This window comes from Chrysochloris asiatica, unplaced genomic scaffold (genome assembly GCF_000296735.1).
Source record: "Chrysochloris asiatica unplaced genomic scaffold, ChrAsi1.0 scaffold00108, whole genome shotgun sequence".
Classification (NCBI taxonomy): domain Eukaryota; kingdom Metazoa; phylum Chordata; class Mammalia; order Afrosoricida; family Chrysochloridae; genus Chrysochloris; species Chrysochloris asiatica.
This window is the reverse complement of record NW_006408626.1, coordinates 9347003-9353349: the sequence shown is the minus strand read 5'-3', so window position 1 is coordinate 9353349 and position 6347 is coordinate 9347003.

Sequence of the window (6347 nt, the reverse complement as noted above, 5' to 3'; positions counted from 1 at the left end):
ATTTCTGTTCTTTTTTTTTTTTAAACCTCACACATGATATCATTTCACAGCTTGTTTGACATGGGTTATAAGTGGTCAATATGCCAAATCTATTCTTGAAATGTTTTCTAATTTTAGGTGTGTTATACTCAAAGTCCTACTTTGCCTATGGTGGACTTATTTAATTTTCTTCAGCTTCAACTTGAACTTGCAAAACAGCAATTATGATTTGTTCTGAAACTGGCCCCTGACCTTGTACTGACTGATGATATTGTTCTTTTTCATCATCTCTTTCCACAGATGTAATTAATTTGATTCCTACTTATTCCATATGGTAAGGTTCACATTTATAGTCATCATTTGTGTTAGCAAAAAGCTATTTGCAATTAATTTTAATAAGTTATTGACCCTGCAAAATGTGTTGAATAGCTAATGGTAGAACAAAATGAACTATTTGTGGACAACAATCTACTGCTATATATCATATAAGATTAAGTGAATGCACAAAACTTGAGATGAAAATGGCATATGCATTATGTCCTACAACTTATGCCTTTGTAATATGCTAATATATTAGCAGCCCTGTCATAGGACTCACTTCTACACATGGAAAAATCTTTTGAAATCTTTACATAAATAGTGAAGTACTTGATTTGCAATTCCATCTTGCAAGGTTCATGTATAGTCACTGTTTATGTCGTTGAGAAAAAGAATGAGAGGGTTTCAAAATGTTTGTGGGAAAATTGAGCTAAAAGACAATGAAATTTTTCCATGAACTTTTTAATGCCCCTTCATATTTCCAATGAATAAGTCACTGGTCTTCCAAAACTCTACCATACAATCTGAAGCATAATTTTTATAACCAAGGTCATATTTTCATACTATTGATTATTGTTTTTGCTTCCTACATTCACATTCTAATTACTAGTAATTGGTAAAAATCTTCAGTTTCTTCAGCTTTGGTTTTAGTGGTTTGTGTGTAAATTTGAATAATAGTCTTATTAATTTGTCTTCCTTAGATATATGGATTCTAGCCTACCACTGTCAGTGTTGAAGTTCAGCATAGGTCTTGAAATATTCTTTTTGATGGTGAATATGCTGCCATTTCTCTTCAATTTGTCATTTCCAGCATAGTACCGTATGATTATCTCATTCAAAATGGCCAATACCAATCAATTTCAACTCACTAATGCCTAGGTTATCAGTTTTATGAGTTCCATATTTAGAGTATTAATGAGTGTTTACCGCAGTTGCTCCACTGACATCACTATGGTCAACTCTAGTTTGAGGAGACAGCTCTTCCTAATTCATTTTGATTCCTTCCAACCTGAAAGTATCATCTTCAAGCACTGTATCAGACAATGTTTTGCAACTATTCATTGACAAATTTTTTGGTTTTAGAATTAGATCAATAAGGTCTTCTAAGTATGTCTTAGTCTTGAGCTATACTAAAACCTGTGAACAATGGGTAACCTTGATGAGTTTCCAGCATTTCAACAATATGCAAGATACCACAGTACAACAAACTGACAGACATGTGATGGCTAAGTATAAAATGTATAATTGTATATAATGGGAACATTTATATAATGTGTAATATAAAAAATGTATAATTGTATATAATGAAAATACATTTAAACTTTTAAAATACTTTTAAAGTCAACTAGTATGACATACTGCAATATACACACTGTACTTAAAACATTGAATGGAAAGGAACTAGACAATATTTTGAATGATAGAGGATGTTGAAGAATGCAGAACCTTCCATTCTCATGTTGCTTATGAACCATCAACATAAGATAATTGTTTGCAGAACCTCTGATTCTTCTGTTTCTTCTGTACCTTTGATTCCTCTTCCTGTCCACAATAAACATGTCATTAGTTCCCTAACAAAAATACCAAAATGTCTAGAAACTTTACAATTTACATCACCAGAATAGAGTAGTAGTGCTTACTACACTGAAACTGAAAGAATAAATATATTTTCTTGTATTGAAAAATTATAGTATTTTTTTTATATTGAGAGTAAAATGTTAGAATAGTAGTATATATTTTTTTAAATAAATTTGTTAGTATTTAATGCATCTTCATAGAATTGTAGAAAGTAGAGCTGAAAAGCTACTTATAATTTATTGTAGGCACTGTGATTGTCCACCAAATATTCATTCAATGCTTCTTAATTCACAACAGAATTTCAGTTTTGCTCATAGTGGAAATGTTCCTACCTCCAGGTGATGGATTTTTAGCAAAGGAAGTTTCATTTCTATAAGTAGAATTTAGAAAAAAATTTAGCATTTTAGGTTGCCAGAAGTATTTAAGAGATGTTGCTGACATTCAGTGCTCTTTGTGGATGTTAAATGCCCTGAAATATATAAAACTGTTGTGTGTAACAAAAGAAGTTTACAGCCCAAAATTCCCCTGTGAATGACTAAGTTTTCAAATTTACTTGTATCAGTATAGATCACCTATTTCTTTAAAGTGAAATTTAAGGGGGAGTATTCTGGAAGTTGTGTATAATGAGGGGACTTAAGGAAAAATACTGATTTTTCTTTTGAGAGAACTGAGCAAACATGGCTTATTATTGGCTTAAGTACCTATGATACATGGACCTAAGGTAGTCATCTTTATAATCAGAAAGATCAAAAACCACTAGAAAAATTTGGAAATGTTAACAAATGTGTAATCACAGTTACCCCGCTTCCTCTTTGTAGTTCCTATTTCCATTCCACCCACCTTCCCATCCTTGTTCAGCATTGTCCTTAGGTAAACGTTGCCCTTTTGATTTTGAATGCTTGACTATTCCATGGTTAGTGTGCCTTACTAGTGTGGTTGTCCCTCTTAAATACCTATCTACTACTGCTTGGCTGAAAACTGGGCCATGAGAGTGAGTTTCTTTCCAGACATGAAATGTGGCCTAGGGCCAGAGTCTCAAGTTCTTCCAGTCTCCTTCTGAAAAGTAAGTCCATTCTTTTATATATATAATTTTGTGTTTTGTTCTACATTTTCTGTGACTGTATCTGAGACATTCTAATATGATCACTTTCAGAACAGTAAGCAACGGTAGCTGGGCACCATCTAGTTCTTCTGATCTCAGAGTTCTCCAAACTGATGTTCACAAGTTCCGTTTATCTGTTGGATTCATTAATTCCAAGCATCTTTAAGTTTCACCACTCTTCTTTCTTCTGCACCTGGAAAGACTGATAGCTGCACCTTAAATGTCCACTCATGAACTTTGAAAAACCCAGATGTTACTCACCAATGGATAATGTAGAACATTGTCTTTGTGGACTATATTATGCCAATTGATTATGATGTTCCCTGAAACTATGGTCCTGAACCCCGAAGCCCAGAAACTCATTGCCTTAAGATGTTTTATAATATCTAAGAAGTTTTCATCATTTTGCCCAACGTATGCTCCATCACATTCATACTTGTGTTTTCAGTGAAGGTAAATACCCATGTACAAGTATCCTCTTTCTAATCCTTATATATTTGTGGTTATACTCCCACTATTCCTCCCATACCCACTCAGCCTGTAACTCTATTTTATCTACCCATAGAAGACTGTTGTTCTAAGGTTGTGCATATAAAACTATTTACCTCTATACCCTTCAGTCCTTGCATACCTCTCTGTGTCTTCACCTTTCTTCATCATTCTTCTGCCAAACTTCCTCTTCTTGTATATTGTCCTCCCTATCACACAAGTTAACATGTGTCTACCCTCTAGTCAATGAAATATGCTTCCTTTTTTCATATCAAATAGACAGACCCAATGCCAACCACATTCAAGGTTATGTTGAAACTGACTAAGTATTTTATGGTGACACTTAACATGATTGATAAAAAAAATGGAGTCATACAGTTTGAAAGCTGAAGAAGATATTGGGTATTATCTAATTCCATGTTTCTTTAATTGAATCAGCTTCATCCCATTGCCATCACCTAGATGCCAGAGTAGAACTATTGCATAGGGTTTCCAAGATTGTAAATCTTTATAGGAACAGAAACCCTCATGTTTCTACTGTGGAGCATCTGGTGGGCTTGAACAACAACTTTGCAGTTAGCAGTTCAATGTTTAACCTACTGCACAACAAAGCTCCTTAACATTTTCTTAACCCACTTCCACTGAGCCTATTTCAGTTGATAGCAACTTCTGTAAATGTAATCAATAAATCATGGACACCTAGATTTGAATGAATTGATACATTATTATTAAATATAGCTTAAATATGAACAAACATGAAACTGCATATATATTTCCTAAATATGTTGTTGTTGTTGTTAAGTGTCGTCGAGTAGATTTTGACCCATAGAGACGCTATATAGGATATCCAAGGAGTGACTGGTGAGCTTGAACCACTGACGTTGTGATTCAAATGACTTTGCAGTCCAGTGCATTAACCTGCAGCATCACACCAGGACCTTTAATATAACTTTAAAAACACTAACATTTAACCTAATCAAATTAAAATTGAAAATGAAATTATTTTCAAAATAAAAACACACAAAAAAAGCATTGAATGTAATAGAAGAGATAATTTTATCCCTGGTAGGGTTCTTAGTTTAATCTGTTTCTATATAAATTTGTACTTAAAAAAATTTAGATTATAATCATATGTTAGAGGTAAAGTCTTATAGATTTTGTTTACCTGAAAATGTTTAATCTTATCCCCATTTTTCAAATATAAATTTTCTGCTTTTATAATTCTAGGTCAAAAGCGATTTCCTCTAAAGATCTTGGAGATATTATTCTATTGTCTTCTGACTCCCATAGTTGACACTGAAAAGTCTGCTGTCATAAATATTGATTAGCAGTCTTTTCTCTTTGATGATTTGAAAATAATCTCTTTGTTTGGAGAATTCTTGGGTTTTTGTGAATGACTCAGTGGTTAACTGCTCAGCTGGTAACTGAAAGGATGATGGTACAAACCTAACAGCTGGTTTTCTGAGAAGAAAAAGATGTTGAAGTCTGTAAAGATTTATGACTTTAGGAACCCTATAGCTAGTTCTACTCTATCTGATAGGGCAGTCATGATTTGAAATCTACTCAATGGTAGTGGGTTTTTGTTTTGTTTTGTTGGTTTCCAATTGTATATATAGACTTTCATTTATTTTAATCTTGTTTTTAATCCATAAAAAATAAAATATTTTATTTCCATCAATTATGGAAAGTTCAAAGCCACATAGTTATTAAAAATTGTTTTTCCTCAATTCTGTTTTTTTGTGATTCAACTTAGATGAATTTTAGATATTTTCACTTGATCATGCATATATGCAATACTCATTAAGCTCTTCTCATAACCTTTACTCTCTCTGTTGCTTTATGGGTAATTTAATTAACTTTATTGCCACTTCTTTTATTCTGTACTCATATTAGTCTAAATTGCTGTTTATGCATACATTTCTAATTTGAACACTCCCATTTTATTCCTAAGCATAAATTTGTTTCAGTTCGTCCTAGTAATTTAGAGAATAAATTATTTCTAGTTCATTTTTTATAGTACAATAACTTGTTACTATAAATATAGTATACAGTTATTCTATATCTCTAGCAGTAAATTCTAAAATATGTTTTCTCTGCTGATATAAATCTTTTGCTGTTGTTGTTTCTGCCAAATTTCACTCATGGGGTTTTGCTTTTTGCAAGTTTGTGAGCTTTAATTATGAGCTTATATGTGATTTATATTTACCTGTGAAAAATATTGGTCCATAATTTCAGGATTTTTTTGTTTGAAAAGGATTACATTTGTTTCTTCTGAGACTGCTGGAAAACTACTGACCTTGAAAAAACTTAGTCCTCTTCTGTTGTTCCTTTTGCTGTTAAGTCTTCTTCTAGTGTCCCCAAAAGAATCTAGGAATGCCAAGTATTATCCCCCAACCCCTTGCCATAGGTGTTGTTGGAAACATCATGTTGAATTGTCCCCTTTGTATTTTCAGAGCACTTACTGTGTTTCTTTATATGGTTGTTTTCCTCTTATCTTCTGAGACCCTCAATAAAAAATATACATATATATTTGGTTCAAAATCTAGTTATTCTACTATGGAAGTGCTCCAAGGTTATTTAATCCAAAAGGTGGGTGAAAGCAGAAAGTTTCTAAGTTCATATAGTTCTGCAAAAATATTTTTAACAAGCATCTAAGTATAAGAGTTTTAAAGTAAATAATTTAAAATTTCCATTAGAAAAAGGGCAGTATTTTGAAGATGATTTCACTAAAATTAATTTTATTAAACTTACTATTCCTCTTAGAATATATTGATCTCTAGTAATGGTAACTTTAGGCTCAATATAATTATACAGCCAAAGCTTTCATTAAAATATGCTTACAAATATAACCATTATATACACACACATATATAATATTATG